The sequence below is a fragment of the Callospermophilus lateralis genome, chromosome 3 (assembly GCF_048772815.1).
Source record: "Callospermophilus lateralis isolate mCalLat2 chromosome 3, mCalLat2.hap1, whole genome shotgun sequence".
Taxonomy (NCBI): domain Eukaryota; kingdom Metazoa; phylum Chordata; class Mammalia; order Rodentia; family Sciuridae; genus Callospermophilus; species Callospermophilus lateralis.
The window spans coordinates 125,083,767-125,105,985 of NC_135307.1; the positions used below are offsets into that span (position 1 = coordinate 125,083,767).

The 22,219-nt window shown below is 52.9% G+C and overlaps 12 non-coding genes across 12 annotated transcripts; all 12 read right to left on the reverse strand.

The window, feature by feature from the left end:
* Positions 1–1,083: 1,083 nt before the first annotated feature.
* Positions 1,084–1,175, reverse strand: LOC143641570 (small nucleolar RNA SNORD116). The gene has a single exon (XR_013155405.1). It is a non-coding gene; the product is annotated as a small nucleolar RNA SNORD116 (small nucleolar RNA).
* Positions 1,176–2,880: 1,705 nt separating this feature from the next.
* On the reverse strand, positions 2,881–2,972 carry LOC143641571 (small nucleolar RNA SNORD116). Its single transcript, XR_013155406.1, has one exon. It is a non-coding gene; the product is annotated as a small nucleolar RNA SNORD116 (small nucleolar RNA).
* A 1,707-nt stretch (positions 2,973–4,679) lies between these two features.
* On the reverse strand, positions 4,680–4,771 carry LOC143641560 (small nucleolar RNA SNORD116). The gene has a single exon (XR_013155395.1). It is a non-coding gene; the product is annotated as a small nucleolar RNA SNORD116 (small nucleolar RNA).
* A 1,707-nt stretch (positions 4,772–6,478) lies between these two features.
* Positions 6,479–6,570, reverse strand: LOC143641572 (small nucleolar RNA SNORD116). Its single transcript, XR_013155407.1, has one exon. It is a non-coding gene; the product is annotated as a small nucleolar RNA SNORD116 (small nucleolar RNA).
* A 1,723-nt stretch (positions 6,571–8,293) lies between these two features.
* LOC143641586 (small nucleolar RNA SNORD116) lies at positions 8,294–8,385 on the reverse strand. Its single transcript, XR_013155421.1, has one exon. It is a non-coding gene; the product is annotated as a small nucleolar RNA SNORD116 (small nucleolar RNA).
* A 1,707-nt stretch (positions 8,386–10,092) lies between these two features.
* Positions 10,093–10,184, reverse strand: LOC143641573 (small nucleolar RNA SNORD116). Its single transcript, XR_013155408.1, has one exon. It is a non-coding gene; the product is annotated as a small nucleolar RNA SNORD116 (small nucleolar RNA).
* A 1,723-nt stretch (positions 10,185–11,907) lies between these two features.
* On the reverse strand, positions 11,908–11,999 carry LOC143641574 (small nucleolar RNA SNORD116). Its single transcript, XR_013155409.1, has one exon. It is a non-coding gene; the product is annotated as a small nucleolar RNA SNORD116 (small nucleolar RNA).
* A 1,707-nt stretch (positions 12,000–13,706) lies between these two features.
* LOC143386645 (small nucleolar RNA SNORD116) lies at positions 13,707–13,798 on the reverse strand. The gene has a single exon (XR_013089655.1). It is a non-coding gene; the product is annotated as a small nucleolar RNA SNORD116 (small nucleolar RNA).
* A 1,723-nt stretch (positions 13,799–15,521) lies between these two features.
* LOC143386648 (small nucleolar RNA SNORD116) lies at positions 15,522–15,613 on the reverse strand. The gene has a single exon (XR_013089658.1). It is a non-coding gene; the product is annotated as a small nucleolar RNA SNORD116 (small nucleolar RNA).
* Positions 15,614–17,320: 1,707 nt separating this feature from the next.
* Positions 17,321–17,412, reverse strand: LOC143386643 (small nucleolar RNA SNORD116). Its single transcript, XR_013089653.1, has one exon. It is a non-coding gene; the product is annotated as a small nucleolar RNA SNORD116 (small nucleolar RNA).
* A 1,723-nt stretch (positions 17,413–19,135) lies between these two features.
* Positions 19,136–19,227, reverse strand: LOC143386641 (small nucleolar RNA SNORD116). The gene has a single exon (XR_013089652.1). It is a non-coding gene; the product is annotated as a small nucleolar RNA SNORD116 (small nucleolar RNA).
* Positions 19,228–20,934: 1,707 nt separating this feature from the next.
* On the reverse strand, positions 20,935–21,026 carry LOC143396071 (small nucleolar RNA SNORD116). The gene has a single exon (XR_013090960.1). It is a non-coding gene; the product is annotated as a small nucleolar RNA SNORD116 (small nucleolar RNA).
* Positions 21,027–22,219: the final 1,193 nt, after the last annotated feature.

Below are 22,219 nucleotides of genomic sequence, written 5' to 3' on the forward strand. Positions count from 1 at the left end.
GCCTGTCCAGCGCCTAGAAAGGCACTTGGCAAAGAGGTGAATTCCATCACTCTCTACTTCCTTCAGGCATAGGCAACAATCCTTAGGAACTACTTTGGACCCAGTTACGCCTTTCCTCTGCCCAAACCATTCACGACTGTCCTATGCTCAAAAACTAGAAGCTGATGTCTCGGGTTCACATGTGCCTCCTCCAAAAAAATTCATTCCTGAGGTCTGCCACAATAGTGGCTCATTCGGGATTCAAACTGCGTATATGCTCTATCATATGGCACATCAACCACCGAGCCTGAAGCCTCAGGGGCAAACCAAAAGCACACAACGATACTAAGGCTTTTTCCTGAAACACTTCTGATGCCCCAACTCGAGAGTCAACCATCTATCAGGAGGATCCATTCCCAGAAGTTGCAGCCAAAACCGGCTTGTGGTAAGACCCAGTTTCTCCATTTGCATTCCCTCAAATGGCCATCTACTCATCCAGTCGGTGGTCCCTCTTTAGACCCACCCTTCCTTCCCTTGGTGGACAAACGCTCTTGCCAACATTGTGGGACAATACCATTGGCAACACTGTAGCATTTCCGGAAAACGAGAAAACCCTCCACATTCCCGGAAACACCAGGCCCCTGTGCACTATAGAAGCCTCTCCCATGCTTTGCGCTGGGTCTCCTTCCGCCTTCCACCTAAAGTGCTCCTCAATTTTCACTGGAAGACCCAGCAGACCGGCATGGTTCCACTGGCCTGGGAATAAGCATCTCCAGTCCACAAGAGGACAAAACTTCTTCTCCTGTGCCATGGCCCAGAACCTCCTAGTACAGATGAACCCTACAGCCGAACACCCACTAAGATATAATCCCGGGCAGGCCTAGGTCTTCCTCAACGTCCTGAGCTCTGCATCACCCATGCATGCTGAAACCAAACGAGGACTGACACGCAGAGGACAACAGGCTCGGAGCCTAAAGCCACCTGAACTCGGCTGGAAGGAGCCTTCCCTTCCAGGGTCCATTCCCACAGAGCCCCCGTCGAAAAAGGGGTACAGGGTTCTCCCGTCCACCACCAAATTCACTGCAGCCCCCTGGGCTACGTGGTGGACCTCAGTTTCGATGAGAACGACGGTATAGAGTTTTCACTCATTTTGTTCAGCTTCCAAGGAATGTTTTTGTGGGAGTCATCATCGATCCACGCTTGTGACCCTCACCTGGCAAGGAGCAACCTCGGTGACTCTGGGCAAGGAGACTCTTACCATCGTCAGCCATGAAGGGCCACACTCAGGTAACAGAGGGCACGGGCATGCGGGTGTTCACCGTCCTCCCTGGGTATCTTCCCACAGCAGAAGAGCCGGAGGCAACCCTCAATCGGTCCGAGGAAACCCGACCTGCCATGTGTATGCAAAGAGACAAAAGAGAGGGATGCCCATGAAACATAACCATGACTGCCCTGCTCCGCAGCCTGCTGTTCCTCACTACACACTCCTTAGGGACTGCAGCCTTTTCAGTTTCCTATGCCATGCCTGCCTCATCTCAGTTCCAATGGGGCTCCTAAGCTGCCCAGGAAACTCTTCAAGCCACAGGAAACCCATCTGAGAATCTCCATCCAACCCTACAAACGAATGTGACCCTGACACCTTCCCTCCATGGGATGTCCAAGCATGGAAGGACCAACTTGAGAAAGTACGTCCTCTGGAGACCTCCTGCCTTTCTGGGACATCGCCACGTGCATCTCGGAGCCCCACATGACATAGATTCCAACAGGAGCCCCAGTCCCAACCATACGCTCCGAAGCCTGAACCCCACAATTGTGCAGGAGAGGAGACCCTCAACGCCTGTCCAGCGCCTAGAAAGGCACTTGGCAAAGAGGTGAATTCCATCACTCTCTACTTCCTTCAGGCATAGGCAACAATCCTTAGGAACTACTTTGGACCCAGTTACGCCTTTCCTCTGCCCAAACCATTCACGACTGTCCTATGCTCAAAAACTAGAAGCTGATGTCTCGGGTTCACATGTGCCTCCTCCAAAAAAATTCATTCCTGAGGTCTGCCACAACAGTGGCTCATTCGGGATCCAAACTGCGTATATGCTCTATCAGAAGGCACATCAACCACCGTGCCTGAAGCCTCACGGGTGGACCAAAAGCACACAACGATACTAAGGCTTTTTCCTGAAGCACTTCTGATGCCCCAACTCGAGAGCCAACCATCTATCAGGGGGATCCATTCCCGAAAGTGGCAGTCAAAGGACCGGCTTGTGGTAAGACCCACTTTCTCCATTTGCATTCCCTCAAATGGCCATCTACTCATCCAGGCGCTGGTCCCACTTGAGACCCACAATTCCTTCCCTTGGTGGACAAACGCTCTTGCCAACATTGTGAGACAATACCACTGGCAACACTGAAGAACTTCCAAAAAACTAGAAAACCCACCACACTCCCGGAAACACCAGGTCCCTGTGCTTTAAAGAAGGGTCTTCCATGCTTTGCGCTGGGTCTGCCTCCGCCTTCCTCCTAAAGTAGACCTCAATTTTCACTGGAAGACCAGCAGACCGGCATGGTTCCACTGTCCTGGGAATAAGCATCTCCAGTCCACAAGAGGACGAAACTTCTTCTCCTGTGCCATGGCCCAGAACCTCCTAGTACGGCTGAACCCTACAGCCGAACACCCACTAGGATATAATCCCGGGCAGGCCAAGGTCTTCGTCAACGTCCTGAGCTCTGCATCACCCATGTATGCTGAAACCAAACGAGGACTGACACTCAGCCTAACGACACCTGAACTCGGCTGGAAGGAGCCTTCCCTTAAAGGGTCCATTCCCACAGAGCCCTCGACGAAAAAGGGGCACAGGGTTCTCCCCTCCACCACCCAACTCACTGCAGCCCCCTGGGCTACGTGGTGGACCTCAGTTTCGATGAGAACGACGGTATAGAGTTTTCACTCATTTTGTTCAGCTTCCAAGGAATGTTTTTGTGGGAGTCATCATCGATCCACGCTTGTGAACCTCACCTGGCAAGGAGCAACCTCGGTGACTCTGGGCAAGGAGACTCTTACCATCGTCAGCTATGAAGGGCCACACTCAGGAAACAGAGGGCACGGGCATGCGGGTGTTCACCGTCCTCCCTGGGTATCTTCCCACAGCCAGAAGAGCCGGCGGCAACCCTCAATCCGTCCAAGGAAACCCGACCTGCCATGCGTATGCAAGGAGACAAAAGAGAGGGATGTCCATGAAACATAACCATGACTGGCCTGTTCCGCAGCCTGCTGTTCCTCACTACACACTCCTTAGGGACTGCAGCCTTTTCAGTTTCCGATGCCATGCCTGCCTCATCTCAGTTCCAATGGGGCTCCTGAGCTGCCCAGGAAACTCTTCCAGCCACAGGAAACCCATCTGAGAATCTCCTTCCAACCCTACAAACGAATGTGACCCTGACACCTTCCCTCCATGGGATGTCCAAGCATGGAAGGACCAACTTGAGAAAGTACGTCCTCTGGAGACCTCCTGCCTTTCTGGGATATCGCCACGTGCATCTCGGAGCCCCACATGACATAGATTCCAACAGGAGCCCCAGTCCCAACCATACGCTCCGAAGCCTGAACCCCACAATTGTGCAGGAGAGGAGACCCTCAACGCCTGTCCAGCGCCTAGAAAGGCACTTGGCAAAGAGGTGAATTCCATCACTCTCTACTTCCTTCAGGCATAGGCAACAATCCTTAGGAACTACTTTGGACCCAGTTACGCCTTTCCTCTGCCCAAACCATTCACGACTGTCCTATGCTCAAAAACTAGAAGCTGATGTCTCGGGTTCACATGTGCCTCCTCCAAAAAAATTCATTCCTGAGGTCTGCCACAACAGTGGCTCATTCGGGATCCAAACTGCGTATATGCTCTATCAGAAGGCACATCAACCACCGTGCCTGAAGCCTCACGGGTGGACCAAAAGCACACAACGATACTAAGGCTTTTTCCTGAAGCACTTCTGATGCCCCAACTCGAGAGCCAACCATCTATCAGGGGGATCCATTCCCGAAAGTGGCAGCCAAAGGACCGGCTTGTGGTAAGACCCACTTTCTCCATTTGCATTCCCTCAAATGGCCATCTACTCATCCAGGCGCTGGTCCCACTGGAGACCCACAATTCCTTCCCTTGGTGGACAAACGCTCTTGCCAACATTGTGGGACAATACCACTGGCAACACTGAAGAATTTCCAAAAAACTAGAAAACCCACCACACTCCCGGAAACACCAGGTCCCTGTGCTTTAAAGAAGGGTCTTCCATGCTTTGCGCTGGGTCTGCCTCCGCCTTCCTCCTAAAGTGGACCTCAATTTTCACTGGAAGACCCAGCAGACCGGCATGGTTCCACTGTCCTGGGAATAAGCATCTCCAGTCCACAAGAGGACGAAACTTCTTCTCCTGTGCCATGGCCCAGAACCTCCTAGTACGGCTGAACCCTACAGCCGAACACCCACTAGGATATAATCCCGGGCAGGCCAAGGTCTTCGTCAACGTCCTGAGCTCTGCATCACCCATGAATGCTGAAACCAAACGAGGACTGACACTCAGCCTAACGCCACCTGAACTCGGCTGGAAGAAGCCTTCCGTTAAAGGGTCAATTCCCACAGAGCCCTCGTCGAAAAAGGGGCACAGGGTTCTCCCCTCCACCACCCAACTCACTGCAGCCCCCTGGGCTACGTGGTGGACCTCAGTTTCGATGAGAAAGACGGTATAGAGTTTTCACTCATTTTGTTCAGCTTCCAAGGAATGTTTTTGTGGGAGTCATCATCGATCCACGCTTGTGAACCTCACCTGGCAATGAGCAACCTCGGTGACTTGGAGCAAGGAGACTCTTACCATCGTCAGCTATGAAGGGCCACACTCAGGTAACAGAGGGCACGGGCATGCGGGTGTTCCCCGTCCTCCCTGGGTATCTTCCCACAGCCAGAAGTGCCGGCGGCAACCCTCATTCCGTCCAAGGAAACCCGACCTGCCATGCGTATGCAAGGAGACAAAAGAGAGGGATGCCCATGAAACATAACCATGACTGGCCTGTTCCGCAGCCTGCTGTTCCTCACTACACACTCCTTAGGGACTGCAGCCTTTTCAGTTTCCTATGCCATGCCTGCCTCATCTCAGTTCCAATGGGGCTCCTGAGCTGCCCAGGAAACTCTTCCAGCCACAGGAAACCCATCTGAGAATCTCCTTCCAACCCTACAAACGAATGTGACCCTGACACCTTCCCTCCATGGGATGTCCAAGCATGGAAGGACCAACTTGAGAAAGTACATCCTCTGGAGACCTCCTGCCTTTCTGGGACATCGCCACGTGCATCTCGGAGCCCCACCTGACATAGATTCCAACAGGAGCCCCAGTCCCAACCATACGCTCCGAAGCCTGAACCCCACAATTGTGCAGGAGAGGAGACCCTCAACGCCTGTCCAGCGCCTAGAAAGGCACTTGGCAAAGAGGTGAATTCCATCACTCTCTACTTCCTTCAGGCATAGGCAACAATCCTTAGGAACTACTTTGGACCCAGTTACGCCTTTCCTCTGCCGAAACCATTCACGACTGTCCTATGCTCAAAAACTAGAAGCTGATGTCTCGGGTTCACATGTGCCTCCTCCAAGAAAATTCATTCCTGAGGTCTGCCACAACAGTGGCTCATTCGGGATCCAAACTGCGTATATGCTCTATCAGAAGGCACATCAACCACCGTGCCTGAAGCCTCACGGGTGGACCAAAAGCACACAACGATACTAAGGCTTTTTCCTGAAGCACTTCTGATGCCCCAACTCGAGAGCCAACCATCTATCAGGGGGATCCATTCCCGAAAGTGGCAGCCAAAGGACCGGCTTGTGGTAAGACCCACTTTCTCCATTTGCATTCCCTCAAATGGCCATCTACTCATCCAGGCGCTGGTCCCACTGGAGACCCACAATTCCTTCCCTTGGTGGACAAACGCTCTTGCCAACATTGTGGGACAATACCACTGGCAACACTGAAGAATTTCCAAAAAACTAGAAAACCCACCACACTCCCGGAAACACCAGGTCCCTGTGCTTTAAAGAAGGGTCTTCCATGCTTTGCGCTGGGTCTGCCTCCGCCTTCCTCCTAAAGTGGACCTCAATTTTCACTGGAAGACCCAGCAGACCGGCATGGTTCCACTGTCCTGGGAATAAGCATCTCCAGTCCACAAGAGGACGAAACTTCTTCTCCTGTGCCATGGCCCAGAACCTCCTAGTACGGCTGAACCCTACAGCCGAACACCCACTAGGATATAATCCCGGGCAGGCCAAGGTCTTCCTCAACGTCCTGAGCTCTGCATCACCCATGTATGCTGAAACCAAACGAGGACTGACACTCAGCCTAACGCCACCTGAACTCGGCTGGAAGGAGCCTTCCCTTAAAGGGTCCATTCCCACAGAGCCCTCGTCGAAAAAGGGGCACAGGGTTCTCCCCTCCACCACCCAACTCACTGCAGCCCCCTGGGCTACGTGGTGGACCTCAGTTTCGATGAGAACGACGGTATAGAGTTTTCACTCATTTTGTTCAGCTTCCAAGGAATGTTTTTGTGGGAGTCATCATCGATCCACGCTTGTGACCCTCACCTGGCAAGGAGCAACCTCGGTGACTCTGGGCAAGGAGACTCTTACCATCGTCAGCTATGAAGGGCCACACTCAGGAAACAGAGGGCACGGGCATGCGGGTGTTCACCGTCCTCCCTGGGTATCTTCCCACAGCCAGAAGAGCCGGCGGCAACCCTCAATCCGTCCAAGGAAACCCGACCTGCCATGCGTATGCAAGGAGACAAAAGAGAGGGATGCCCATGAAACATAACCATGACTGGCCTGTTCCGCAGCCTGCTGTTCCTCACTACACACTCCTTAGGGACTGCAGCCTTTTCAGTTTCCTATGCCATGCCTGCCTCATCTCAGTTCCAATGGGGCTCCTGAGCTGCCCAGGAAACTCTTCCAGCCACAGGAAACCCATCTGAGAATCTCCTTGCAACCCTACAAACGAATGTGACCCTGACACCTTCCCTCCATGGGATGTCCAAGCATGGAAGGACCAACTTGAGAAAGTACGTCCTCTGGAGACCTCCTGCCTTTCTGGGATATCGCCACGTGCATCTCGGAGCCCCACATGACATAGATTCCAACAGGAGCCCCAGTCCCAACCATACGATCCGATGCCTGTACCCCACAATTGTGCAGGAGAGGAGACCCTCAACGCCTGTCCAGCGCCTAGAAAGGCACTTGGCAAAGAGGTGAATTCCATCACTCTCTACTTCCTTCAGGCATAGGCAACAATCCTTAGGAACTACTTTGGACCCAGTTACGCCTTTCCTCTGCCCAAACCATTCACGACTGTCCTATGCTCAAAAACTAGAAGCTGATGTCTCGGGTTCACATGTGCCTCCTCCAAAAAAATTCATTCCTGAGGTCTGCCACAATAGTGGCTCATTCGGGATTCAAACTGCGTATATGCTCTGTCATATGGCACATCAACCACGGAGCCTGAAGCCTCAGGGGCAAACCAAAAGCACACAACGATACTAAGGCTTTTTCCTGAAACACTTCTGATGCCCCAACTCGAGAGTCAACCATCTATCAGGAGGATCCATTCCCAGAAGTTGCAGCCAAAACCGGCTTGTGGTAAGACCCAGTTTCTCCATTTGCATTCCCTCAAATGGCCATCTACTCATCCAGTCGGTGGTCCCTCTTTAGACCCACCCTTCCTTCCCTTGGTGGACAAACGCTCTTGCCAACATTGTGGGACAATACCATTGGCAACACTGTAGCATTTCCGGAAAACGAGAAAACCCTCCACATTCCCGGAAACACCAGGCCCCTGTGCACTATAGAAGGCTCTCCCATGCTTTGCGCTGGGTCTCCTTCCGCCTTCCACCTAAAGTGCTCCTCAATTTTCACTGGAAGACCCAGCAGACCGGCATGGTTCCACTGGCCTGGGAATAAGCATCTCCAGTCCACAAGAGGACAAAACTTCTTCTCCTGTGCCATGGCCCAGAACCTCCTAGTACAGATGAACCCTACAGCCGAACACCCACTAAGATATAATCCCGGGCAGGCCTAGGTCTTCCTCAACGTCCTGAGCTCTGCATCACCCATGCATGCTGAAACCAAACGAGGACTGACACGCAGAGGACAACAGGCTCGGAGCCTAAAGCCACCTGAACTCGGCTGGAAGGAGCCTTCCCTTCCAGGGTCCATTCCCACAGAGCCCCCGTCGAAAAAGGGGCACAGGGTTCTCCCCTCCACCACCAAATTCACTGCAGCCCCCAGGGCTACGTGGTGGACCTCAGTTTCGATGAGAACGACGGTATAGAGTTTTCACTCATTTTGTTCAGCTTCCAAGGAATGTTTTTCTGGGAGTCATCATCGATCCACGCTTGTGACCCTCACCTGGCAAGGAGCAACCTCGGTGACTCTGGGCAAGGAGACTCTTACCATCGTCAGCCATGAAGGGCCACACTCAGGTAACAGAGGGCACGGGCATGCGGGTGTTCACCGTCCTCCCTGGGTATCTTCCCACAGGCAGAAGAGCCGGAGGCAACCCTCAATCGGTCCGAGGAAACCCGACCTGCCATGCGTATCCAAAGAGACAAAAGAGAGGGATGCCCATGAAACATAACCATGACTGCCCTGCTCCGCAGCCTGCTGTTCCTCACTACACACTCCTTAGGGACTGCAGCCTTTTCAGTTTCCTATGCCATGCCTGCCTCATCTCAGTTCCAATGGGGCTCCTAAGCTGCCCAGGAAACTCTTCCAGCCACAGGAAACCCATCTGAGAATCTCCTTGCAACCCTACAAACGAATGTGACCCTGACACCTTCCCTCCATGGGATGTCCAAGCATGGAAGGACCAACTTGAGAAAGTACGTCCTCTGGAGACCTCCTGCCTTTCTGGGATATCGCCACGTGCATCTCGGAGCCCCACATGACATAGATTCCAACAGGAGCCCCAGTCCCAACCATACGATCCGATGCCTGTACCCCACAATTGTGCAGGAGAGGAGACCCTCAACGCCTGTCCAGCGCCTAGAAAGGCACTTCGCAAAGAGGTGAATTCCATCACTATCTACTTCCTTCAGGCATAGGCAACAATCCTTAGGAACTACTTTGGACCCAGTTACGCCTTTCCTCTGCCGAAACCATTCACGACGGTCCTATGCTCAAAAACTAGAAGCTGATGTCTCGGGTTCACATGTGCCTCCTCCAAGAAAATTCATTCCTGAGGTCTGCCACAACAGTGGCTCATTCGGGATCCAAACTGCGTATATGCTCTATCAGAAGGCACATCAACCACCGTGCCTGAAGCCTCACGGGTGGACCAAAAGCACACAACGATACTAAGGCTTTTTCCTGAAGCACTTCTGATGCCCCAACTCGAGAGCCAACCATCTATCAGGGGGATCCATTCCCGAAAGTGGCAGCCAAAGGACCGGCTTGTGGTAAGACCCACTTTCTCCATTTGCATTCCCTCAAATGGCCATCTACTCATCCAGGCGCTGGTCCCACTGGAGACCCACAATTCCTTCCCTTGGTGGACAAACGCTCTTGCCAACATTGTGGGACAATACCACTGGCAACACTGAAGAATTTCCAAAAAACTAGAAAACCCACCACACTCCCGGAAACACCAGGTCCCTGTGCTTTAAAGAAGGGTCTTCCATGCTTTGCGCTGGGTCTGCCTCCGCCTTCCTCCTAAAGTGGACCTCAATTTTCACTGGAAGACCCAGCAGACCGGCATGGTTCCACTGTCCTGGGAATAAGCATCTCCAGTCCACAAGAGGACGAAACTTCTTCTCCTGTGCCATGGCCCAGAACCTCCTAGTACGGCTGAACCCTACAGCCGAACACCCACTAGGATATAATCCCGGGCAGGCCAAGGTCTTCGTCAACGTCCTGAGCTCTGCATCACCCATGTATGCTGAAACCAAACGAGGACTGACACTCAGCCTAACGCCACCTGAACTCGGCTGGAAGGAGCCTTCCCTTAAAGGGTCCATTCCCACAGAGCCCTCGTCGAAAAAGGGGCACAGGGTTCTCCCCTCCACCACCCAACTCACTGCAGCCCCCTGGGCTACGTGGTGGACCTCAGTTTCGATGAGAACGACGGTATAGAGTTTTCACTCATTTTGTTCAGCTTCCAAGGAATGTTTTTGTGGGAGTCATCATCGATCCACGCTTGTGACCCTCACCTGGCAAGGAGCAACCTCGGTGACTCTGGGCAAGGAGACTCTTACCATCGTCAGCTATGAAGGGCCACACTCAGGAAACAGAGGGCACGGGCATGCGGGTGTTCACCGTCCTCCCTGGGTATCTTCCCACAGCCAGAAGAGCCGGCGGCAACCCTCAATCCGTCCAAGGAAACCCGACCTGCCATGCGTATGCAAGGAGACAAAAGAGAGGGATGCCCATGAAACATAACCATGACTGGCCTGTTCCGCAGCCTGCTGTTCCTCACTACACACTCCTTAGCGACTGCAGCCTTTTCAGTTTCCTATGCCATGCCTGCCTCATCTCAGTTCCAATGGGGCTCCTGAGCTGCCCAGGAAACTCTTCCAGCCACAGGAAACCCATCTGAGAATCTCCTTGCAACCCTACAAACGAATGTGACCCTGACACCTTCCCTCCATGGGATGTCCAAGCATGGAAGGACCAACTTGAGAAAGTACGTCCTCTGGAGACCTCCTGCCTTTCTGGGATATCGCCACGTGCATCTCGGAGCCCCACATGACATAGATTCCAACAGGAGCCCCAGTCCCAACCATACGATCCGATGCCTGTACCCCACAATTGTGCAGGAGAGGAGACCCTCAACGCCTGTCCAGCGCCTAGAAAGGCACTTGGCAAAGAGGTGAATTCCATCACTCTCTACTTCCTTCAGGCATAGGCAACAATCCTTAGGAACTACTTTGGACCCAGTTACGCCTTTCCTCTGCCCAAACCATTCACGACTGTCCTATGCTCAAAAACTAGAAGCTGATGTCTCGGGTTCACATGTGCCTCCTCCAAAAAAATTCATTCCTGAGGTCTGCCACAATAGTGGCTCATTCGGGATTCAAACTGCGTATATGCTCTATCATATGGCACATCAACCACCGAGCCTGAAGCCTCAGGGGCAAACCAAAAGCACACAACGATACTAAGGCTTTTTCCTGAAACACTTCTGATGCCCCAACTCGAGAGTCAACCATCTATCAGGAGGATCCATTCCCAGAAGTTGCAGCCAAAACCGGCTTGTGGTAAGACCCAGTTTCTCCATTTGCATTCCCTCAAATGGCCATCTACTCATCCAGTCGGTGGTCCCTCTTTAGACCCACCCTTCCTTCCCTTGGTGGACAAACGCTCTTGCCAACATTGTGGGACAATACCATTGGCAACACTGTAGCATTTCCGGAAAACGAGAAAACCCTCCACATTCCCGGAAACACCAGGCCCCTGTGCACTATAGAAGGCTCTCCCATGCTTTGCGCTGGGTCTCCTTCCGCCTTCCACCTAAAGTGCTCCTCAATTTTCACTGGAAGACCCAGCAGACCGGCATGGTTCCACTGGCCTGGGAATAAGCATCTCCAGTCCACAAGAGGACAAAACTTCTTCTCCTGTGCCATGGCCCAGAACCTCCTAGTACAGATGAACCCTACAGCCGAACACCCACTAAGATATAATCCCGGGCAGGCCTAGGTCTTCCTCAACGTCCTGAGCTCTGCATCACCCATGCATGCTGAAACCAAACGAGGACTGACACGCAGAGGACAACAGGCTCGGAGCCTAAAGCCACCTGAACTCGGCTGGAAGGAGCCTTCCCTTCCAGGGTCCATTCCCACAGAGCCCCCGTCGAAAAAGGGGCACAGGGTTCTCCCCTCCACCACCAAATTCACTGCAGCCCCCAGGGCTACGTGGTGGACCTCAGTTTCGATGAGAACGACGGTATAGAGTTTTCACTCATTTTGTTCAGCTTCCAAGGAATGTTTTTGTGGGAGTCATCATCGATCCACGCTTGTGACCCTCACCTGGCAAGGAGCAACCTCGGTGACTCTGGGCAAGGAGACTCTTACCATCGTCATCCATGAAGGGCCACACGCAGGTAACAGAGGGCACGGGCATGCGGGTGTTCACCGTCCTCCCTGGGTATCTTCCCACAGCCAGAAGAGCCGGAGGCAACCCTCAATCGGTCCGAGGAAACCCGACCTGCCATGCGTATGCAAAGAGACAAAAGAGAGGGATGCCCATGAAACATAACCATGACTGCCCTGCTCCGCAGCCTGCTGTTCCTCACTACACACTCCTTAGGGACTGCAGCCTTTTCAGTTTCCTATGCCATGCCTGCCTCATCTCAGTTCCAATGGGGCTCCTAAGCTGCCCAGGAAACTCTTTAAGCCACAGGAAACCCATCTGAGAATCTCCATCCAACCCTACAAACGAATGTGACCCTGACACCTTCCCTCCATGGGATGTCCAAGCATGGAAGGACCAACTTGAGAAAGTACGTCCTCTGGAGACCTCCTGCCTTTCTGGGATATCGCCACGTGCATCTCGGAGCCCCACATGACATAGATTCCAACAGGAGCCCCAGTCCCAACCATACGATCCGATGCCTGTACCCCACAATTGTGCAGGAGAGGAGACCCTCAACGCCTGTCCAGCGCCTAGAAAGGCACTTGGCAAAGAGGTGAATTCCATCACTCTCTACTTCCTTCAGGCATAGGCAACAATCCTTAGGAACTACTTTGGACCCAGTTACGCCTTTCCTCTGCCGAAACCATTCACGACTGTCCTATGCTCAAAAACTAGAAGCTGATGTCTCGGGTTCACATGTGCCTCCTCCAAAAAAATTCATTCCTGAGGTCTGCCACAACAGTGGCTCATTCGGGATCCAAACTGCGTATATGCTCTATCAGAAGGCACATCAACCACCGTGCCTGAAGCCTCACGGGTGGACCAAAAGCACACAACGATACTAAGGCTTTTTCCTGAAGCACTTCTGATGCCCCAACTCGAGAGCCAACCATCTATCAGGGGGATCCATTCCCGAAAGTGGCAGCCAAAGGACCGGCTTGTGGTAAGACCCACTTTCTCCATTTGCATTCCCTCAAATGGCCATCTACTCATCCAGGCGCTGGTCCCACTGGAGACCCACAATTCCTTCCCTTGGTGGACAAACGCTCTTGCCAACATTGTGGGACAATACCACTGGCAACACTGAAGAATTTCCAAAAAACTAGAAAACCCACCACACTCCCGGAAACACCAGGTCCCTGTGCTTTAAAGAAGGGTCTTCCATGCTTTGCGCTGGGTCTGCCTCCGCCTTCCTCCTAAAGTGGACCTCAATTTTCACTGGAAGACCCAGCAGACCGGCATGGTTCCACTGTCCTGGGAATAAGCATCTCCAGTCCACAAGAGGACGAAACTTCTTCTCCTGTGCCATGGCCCAGAACCTCCTAGTACGGCTGAACCCTACAGCCGAACACCCACTAGGATATAATCCCGGGCAGGCCAAGGTCTTCGTCAACGTCCTGAGCTCTGCATCACCCATGTATGCTGAAACCAAACGAGGACTGACACTCAGCCTAACGCCACCTGAACTCGGCTGGAAGGAGCCTTCCCTTAAAGGGTCCATTCCCACAGAGCCCTCGTCGAAAAAGGGGCACAGGGTTCTCCCCTCCACCACCCAACTCACTGCAGCCCCCTGGGCTACGTGGTGGACCTCAGTTTCGATGAGAACGACGGTATAGAGTTTTCACTCATTTTGTTCAGCTTCCAAGGAATGTTTTTGTGGGAGTCATCATCGATCCACGCTTGTGACCCTCACCTGGCAAGGAGCAACCTCGGTGACTCTGGGCAAGGAGACTCTTACCATCGTCAGCTATGAAGGGCCACACTCAGGAAACAGAGGGCACGGGCATGCGGGTGTTCACCGTCCTCCCTGGGTATCTTCCCACAGCCAGAAGAGCCGGCGGCAACCCTCAATCCGTCCAAGGAAACCCGACCTGCCATGCGTATGCAAGGAGACAAAAGAGAGGGATGCCCATGAAACATAACCATGACTGGCCTGTTCCGCAGCCTGCTGTTCCTCACTACACACTCCTTAGCGACTGCAGCCTTTTCAGTTTCCTATGCCATGCCTGCCTCATCTCAGTTCCAATGGGGCTCCTGAGCTGCCCAGGAAACTCTTCCAGCCACAGGAAACCCATCTGAGAATCTCCTTGCAACCCTACAAACGAATGTGACCCTGACACCTTCCCTCCATGGGATGTCCAAGCATGGAAGGACCAACTTGAGAAAGTACGTCCTCTGGAGACCTCCTGCCTTTCTGGGATATCGCCACGTGCATCTCGGAGCCCCACATGACATAGATTCCAACAGGAGCCCCAGTCCCAACCATACGATCCGATGCCTGTACCCCACAATTGTGCAGGAGAGGAGACCCTCAACGCCTGTCCAGCGCCTAGAAAGGCACTTGGCAAAGAGGTGAATTCCATCACTCTCTACTTCCTTCAGGCATAGGCAACAATCCTTAGGAACTACTTTGGACCCAGTTACGCCTTTCCTCTGCCCAAACCATTCACGACTGTCCTATGCTCAAAAACTAGAAGCTGATGTCTCGGGTTCACATGTGCCTCCTCCAAAAAAATTCATTCCTGAGGTCTGCCACAATAGTGGCTCATTCGGGATTCAAACTGCGTATATGCTCTATCATATGGCACATCAACCACCGAGCCTGAAGCCTCAGGGGCAAACCAAAAGCACACAACGATACTAAGGCTTTTTCCTGAAACACTTCTGATGCCCCAACTCGAGAGTCAACCATCTATCAGGAGGATCCATTCCCAGAAGTTGCAGCCAAAACCGGCTTGTGGTAAGACCCAGTTTCTCCATTTGCATTCCCTCAAATGGCCATCTACTCATCCAGTCGGTGGTCCCTCTTTAGACCCACCCTTCCTTCCCTTGGTGGACAAACGCTCTTGCCAACATTGTGGGACAATACCATTGGCAACACTGTAGCATTTCCGGAAAACGAGAAAACCCTCCACATTCCCGGAAACACCAGGCCCCTGTGCACTATAGAAGGCTCTCCCATGCTTTGCGCTGGGTCTCCTTCCGCCTTCCACCTAAAGTGCTCCTCAATTTTCACTGGAAGACCCAGCAGACCGGCATGGTTCCACTGGCCTGGGAATAAGCATCTCCAGTCCACAAGAGGACAAAACTTCTTCTCCTGTGCCATGGCCCAGAACCTCCTAGTACAGATGAACCCTACAGCCGAACACCCACTAAGATATAATCCCGGGCAGGCCTAGGTCTTCCTCAACGTCCTGAGCTCTGCATCACCCATGCATGCTGAAACCAAACGAGGACTGACACGCAGAGGACAACAGGCTCGGAGCCTAAAGCCACCTGAACTCGGCTGGAAGGAGCCTTCCCTTCCAGGGTCCATTCCCACAGAGCCCCCGTCGAAAAAGGGGCACAGGGTTCTCCCCTCCACCACCAAATTCACTGCAGCCCCCAGGGCTACGTGGTGGACCTCAGTTTCGATGAGAACGACGGTATAGAGTTTTCACTCATTTTGTTCAGCTTCCAAGGAATGTTTTTGTGGGAGTCATCATCGATCCACGCTTGTGACCCTCACCTGGCAAGGAGCAACCTCGGTGACTCTGGGCAAGGAGACTCTTACCATCGTCATCCATGAAGGGCCACACGCAGGTAACAGAGGGCACGGGCATGCGGGTGTTCACCGTCCTCCCTGGGTATCTTCCCACAGCCAGAAGAGCCGGAGGCAACCCTCAATCGGTCCGAGGAAACCCGACCTGCCATGCGTATGCAAAGAGACAAAAGAGAGGGATGCCCATGAAACATAACCATGACTGCCCTGCTCCGCAGCCTGCTGTTCCTCACTACACACTCCTTAGGGACTGCAGCCTTTTCAGTTTCCTATGCCATGCCTGCCTCATCTCAGTTCCAATGGGGCTCCTAAGCTGCCCAGGAAACTCTTTAAGCCACAGGAAACCCATCTGAGAATCTCCATCCAACCCTACAAACGAATGTGACCCTGACACCTTCCCTCCATGGGATGTCCAAGCATGGAAGGACCAACTTGAGAAAGTACGTCCTCTGGAGACCTCCTGCCTTTCTGGGATATCGCCACGTGCATCTCGGAGCCCCACATGACATAGATTCCAACAGGAGCCCCAGTCCCAACCATACGATCCGATGCCTGTACCCCACAATTGTGCAGGAGAGGAGACCCTCAACGCCTGTCCAGCGCCTAGAAAGGCACTTGGCAAAGAGGTGAATTCCATCACTCTCTACTTCCTTCAGGCATAGGCAACAATCCTTAGGAACTACTTTGGACCCAGTTACGCCTTTCCTCTGCCGAAACCATTCACGACTGTCCTATGCTCAAAAACTAGAAGCTGATGTCTCGGGTTCACATGTGCCTCCTCCAAAAAAATTCATTCCTGAGGTCTGCCACAACAGTGGCTCATTCGGGATCCAAACTGCGTATATGCTCTATCAGAAGGCACATCAACCACCGTGCCTGAAGCCTCACGGGTGGACCAAAAGCACACAACGATACTAAGGCTTTTTCCTGAAGCACTTCTGATGCCCCAACTCGAGAGCCAACCATCTATCAGGGGGATCCATTCCCGAAAGTGGCAGCCAAAGGACCGGCTTGTGGTAAGACCCACTTTCTCCATTTGCATTCCCTCAAATGGCCATCTACTCATCCAGGCGCTGGTCCCACTGGAGACCCACAATTCCTTCCCTTGGTGGACAAACGCTCTTGCCAACATTGTGGGACAATACCACTGGCAACACTGAAGAATTTCCAAAAAACTAGAAAACCCACCACACTCCCGGAAACACCAGGTCCCTGTGCTTTAAAGAAGGGTCTTCCATGCTTTGCGCTGGGTCTGCCTCCGCCTTCCTCCTAAAGTGGTCCTCAATTTTCACTGGAAGACCCAGCAGACCGGCATGGTTCCACTGTCCTGGGAATAAGCATCTCCAGTCCACAAGAGGACGAAACTTCTTCTCCTGTGCCATGGCCCAGAACCTCCTAGTACGGCTGAACCCTACAGCTGAACACCCACTAGGATATAATCCCGGGCAGGCCAAGGTCTTCGTCAACGTCCTGAGCTCTGCATCACCCATGTATGCTGAAACCAAACGAGGACTGACACTCAGCCTAACGCCACCTGAACTCGGCTGGAAGGAGCCTTCCCTTAAAGGGTCAATTCCCACAGAGCCCTCGTCGAAAAAGGGGCACAGGGTTCTCCCCTCCACCACCCAACTCACTGCAGCCCCCTGGGCTACGTGGTGGACCTCAGTTTCGATGAGAACGACGGTATAGAGTTTTCACTCATTTTGTTCAGCTTCCAAGGAATGTTTTTGTGGGAGTCATCATCGATCCACGCTTGTGACCCTCACCTGGCAAGGAGCAACCTCGGTGACTCTGGGCAAGGAGACTCTTACCATCGTCAGCTATGAAGGGCCACACTCAGGAAACAGAGGGCACGGGCATGCGGGTGTTCACCGTCCTCCCTGGGTATCTTCCCACAGCCAGAAGAGCCGGCGGCAACCCTCAATCCGTCCAAGGAAACCCGACCTGCCATGCGTATGCAAGGAGACAAAAGAGAGGGATGCCCATGAAACATAACCATGACTGGCCTGTTCCGCAGCCTGCTGTTCCTCACTACACACTCCTTAGCGACTGCAGCCTTTTCAGTTTCCTATGCCATGCCTGCCTCATCTCAGTTCCAATGGGGCTCCTGAGCTGCCCAGGAAACTCTTCCAGCCACAGGAAACCCATCTGAGAATCTCCTTCCAACCCTACAAACGAATGTGACCCTGAATCCTTCCCTCCATGGGATGTCCAAGCATGGAAGGACCAACTTGAGAAAGTACGTCCTCTGGAGACCTCCTGCCTTTCTGGGATATCGCCACGTGCATCTCGGAGCCCCACATGACATAGATTCCAACAGGAGCCCCAGTCCCAACCATACGATCCGATGCCTGTACCCCACAATTGTGCAGGAGAGGAGACCCTCAACGCCTGTCCAGCGCCTAGAAAGGCACTTGGCAAAGAGGTGAATTCCATCACTCTCTACTTCCTTCAGGCATAGGCAACAATCCTTAGGAACTACTTTGGACCCAGTTACGCCTTTCCTCTGCCCAAACCATTCACGACGGTCCTATGCTCAAAAACTAGAAGCTGATGTCTCGGGTTCACATGTGCCTCCTCCAAAAAAATTCATTCCTGAGGTCTGCCACAATAGTGGCTCATTCGGGATTCAAACTGCGTATATGCTCTATCATATGGCACATCAACCACCGAACCTGAAGCCTCAGGGGCAAACCAAAAGCACACAACGATACTAAGGCTTTTTCCTGAAACACTTCTGATGCCCCAACTCGAGAGTCAACCATCTATCAGGAGGATCCATTCCCAGAAGTTGCAGCCAAAACCGGCTTGTGGTAAGACCCAGTTTCTCCATTTGCATTCCCTCAAATGGCCATCTACTCATCCAGTCGGTGGTCCCTCTTTAGACCCACCCTTCCTTCCCTTGGTGGACAAACGCTCTTGCCAACATTGTGGGACAATACCATTGGCAACACTGTAGCATTTCCGGAAAACGAGAAAACCCTCCACATTCCCGGAAACACCAGGCCCCTGTGCACTATAGAAGTCTCTCCCATGCTTTGCGCTGGGTCTCCTTCCGCCTTCCACCTAAAGTGCTCCTCAATTTTCACTGGAAGACCCAGCAGACCGGCATGGTTCCACTGGCCTGGGAATAAGCATCTCCAGTCCACAAGAGGACAAAACTTCTTCTCCTGTGCCATGGCCCATTACCTCCTAGTACAGATGAACCCTACAGCCGAACACCCACTAAGATATAATCCCGGTCAGGCCTAGGTCTTCCTCAACGTCCTGAGCTCTGCATCACACATGCATGCTGAAACCAAACGAGGACTGACACGCAGAGGACAACAGGCTCGGAGCCTAAAGCCACCTGAACTCGGCTGGAAGGAGCCTTCCCTTCCAGGGTCCATTCCCACAGAGCCCCCGTCGAAAAAGGGGCACAGGGTTCTCCCCTCCACCACCAAATTCACTGCAGCCCCCTGGGCTACGTGGTGGACCTCAGTTTCGATGAGAACGACGGTATAGAGTTTTCACTCATTTTGTTCAGCTTCCAAGGAATGTTTTTGTGGGAGTCATCATCGATCCACGCTTGTGACCCTCACCTGGCAAGGAGCAACCTCGGTGACTCTGGGCAAGGAGACTCTTACCATCGTCAGCCATGAAGGGCCACACTCAGGTAACAGAGGGCACGGGCATGCGGGTGTTCACCGTCCTCCCTGGGTATCTTCCCACAGCCAGAAGAGCCGGAGGCAACCCTCAATCGGTCCGAGGAAACCCGACCTGCCATGCGTATGCAAAGAGACAAAAGAGAGGGATGCCCATGAAACATAACCATGACTGCCCGGCTCCGCAGCCTCCTGTTCCTCACTACACACTCCTTAGGGACTGCAGCCTTTTCAGTTTCCTATGCCATGCCTGCCTCATCTCAGTTCCAATGGGGCTCCTAAGCTGCCCAGGAAACTCTTCAAGCCACAGGAAACCCATCTGAGAATCTCCATCCAACCCTACAAACGAATGTGACCCTGACACCTTCCCTCCATGGGATGTCCAAGCATGGAAGGACCAACTTGAGAAAGTACGTCCTCTGGAGACCTCCTGCCTTTCTGGGATATCACCACGTGCATCTCGGAGCCCCACATGACATAGATTCCAACAGGAGCCCCAGTTCCAACCATACGCTCCGAAGCCTGAACCCCACAATTGTGCAGGAGAGGAGACCCTCAACGCCTGTCCAGCGCCTAGAAAGGCACTTGGCAAAGAGGTGAATTCCATCACTCTCTACTTCCTTCAGGCATAGGCAACAATCCTTAGGAACTACTTTGGACCCAGTTACGCCTTTCCTCTGCCGAAACCATTCACGACTGTCCTATGCTCAAAAACTAGAAGCTGATGTCTCGGGTTCACATGTGCCTCCTCCAAAAAAATTCATTCCTGAGGTCTGCCACAACAGTGGCTCATTCGGGATCCAAACTGCGTATATGCTCTATCAGAAGGCACATCAACCACCGTGCCTGAAGCCTCACGGGTGGACCAAAAGCACACAACGATACTAAGGCTTTTTCCTGAAGCACTTCTGATGCCCCAACTCGAGAGCCAACCATCTATCAGGGGGATCCATTCCCGAAAGTGGCAGCCAAAGGACCGGCTTGTGGTAAGACCCACTTTCTCCATTTGCATTCCCTCAAATGGCCATCTACTCATCCAGGCGCTGGTCCCACTGGAGACCCACAATTCCTTCCCTTGGTGGACAAACGCTCTTGCCAACATTGTGGGACAATACCACTGGCAACACTGAAGAATTTCCAAAAAACTAGAAAACCCACCACACTCCCGGAAACACCAGGTCCCTGTGCTTTAAAGAAGGGTCTTCCATGCTTTGCGCTGGGTCTGCCTCCGCCTTCCTCCTAAAGTGGACCTCAATTTTCACTGGAAGACCCAGCAGACCGGCATGGTTCCACTGTCCTGGGAATAAGCATCTCCAGTCCACAAGAGGACGAAACTTCTTCTCCTGTGCCATGGCCCAGAACCTCCTAGTACGGCTGAACCCTACAGCTGAACACCCACTAGGATATAATCCCGGGCAGGCCAAGGTCTTCGTCAACGTCCTGAGCTCTGCATCACCCATGTATGCTGAAACCAAACGAGGACTGACACTCAGCCTAACGCCACCTGAACTCGGCTGGAAGGAGCCTTCCCTTAAAGGGTCCATTCCCACAGAGCCCTCGTCGAAAAAGGGGCACAGGGTTCTCCCCTCCACCACCCAACTCACTGCAGCCCCCTGGGCTACGTGGTGGACCTCAGTTTCGATGAGAACGACGGTATAGAGTTTTCACTCATTTTGTTCAGCTTCCAAGGAATGTTTTTGTGGGAGTCATCATCGATCCACGCTTGTGACCCTCACCTGGCAAGGAGCAACCTCGGTGACTCTGGGCAAGGAGACTCTTACCATCGTCAGCTATGAAGGGCCACACTCAGGAAACAGAGGGCACGGGCATGCGGGTGTTCACCGTCCTCCCTGGGTATCTTCCCACAGCCAGAAGAGCCGGCGGCAACCCTCAATCCGTCCAAGGAAACCCGACCTGCCATGCGTATGCAAGGAGACAAAAGAGAGGGATGCCCATGAAACATAACCATGACTGGCCTGTTCCGCAGCCTGCTGTTCCTCACTACACACTCCTTAGCGACTGCAGCCTTTTCAGTTTCCTATGCCATGCCTGCCTCATCTCAGTTCCAATGGGGCTCCTGAGCTGCCCAGGAAACTCTTCCAGCCACAGGAAACCCATCTGAGAATCTCCTTCCAACCCTACAAACGAATGTGACCCTGAATCCTTCCCTCCATGGGATGTCCAAGCATGGAAGGACCAACTTGAGAAAGTACGTCCTCTGGAGACCTCCTGCCTTTCTGGGATATCGCCACGTGCATCTCGGAGCCCCACATGACATAGATTCCAACAGGAGCCCCAGTCCCAACCATACGATCCGATGCCTGTACCCCACAATTGTGCAGGAGAGGAGACCCTCAACGCCTGTCCAGCGCCTAGAAAGGCACTTGGCAAAGAGGTGAATTCCATCACTCTCTACTTCCTTCAGGCATAGGCAACAATCCTTAGGAACTACTTTGGACCCAGTTACGCCTTTCCTCTGCCCAAACCATTCACGACGGTCCTATGCTCAAAAACTAGAAGCTGATGTCTCGGGTTCACATGTGCCTCCTCCAAAAAAATTCATTCCTGAGGTCTGCCACAATAGTGGCTCATTCGGGATTCAAACTGCGTATATGCTCTATCATATGGCACATCAACCACCGAACCTGAAGCCTCAGGGGCAAACCAAAAGCACACAACGATACTAAGGCTTTTTCCTGAAACACTTCTGATGCCCCAACTCGAGAGTCAACCATCTATCAGGAGGATCCATTCCCAGAAGTTGCAGCCAAAACCGGCTTGTGGTAAGACCCAGTTTCTCCATTTGCATTCCCTCAAATGGCCATCTACTCATCCAGTCGGTGGTCCCTCTTTAGACCCACCCTTCCTTCCCTTGGTGGACAAACGCTCTTGCCAACATTGTGGGACAATAC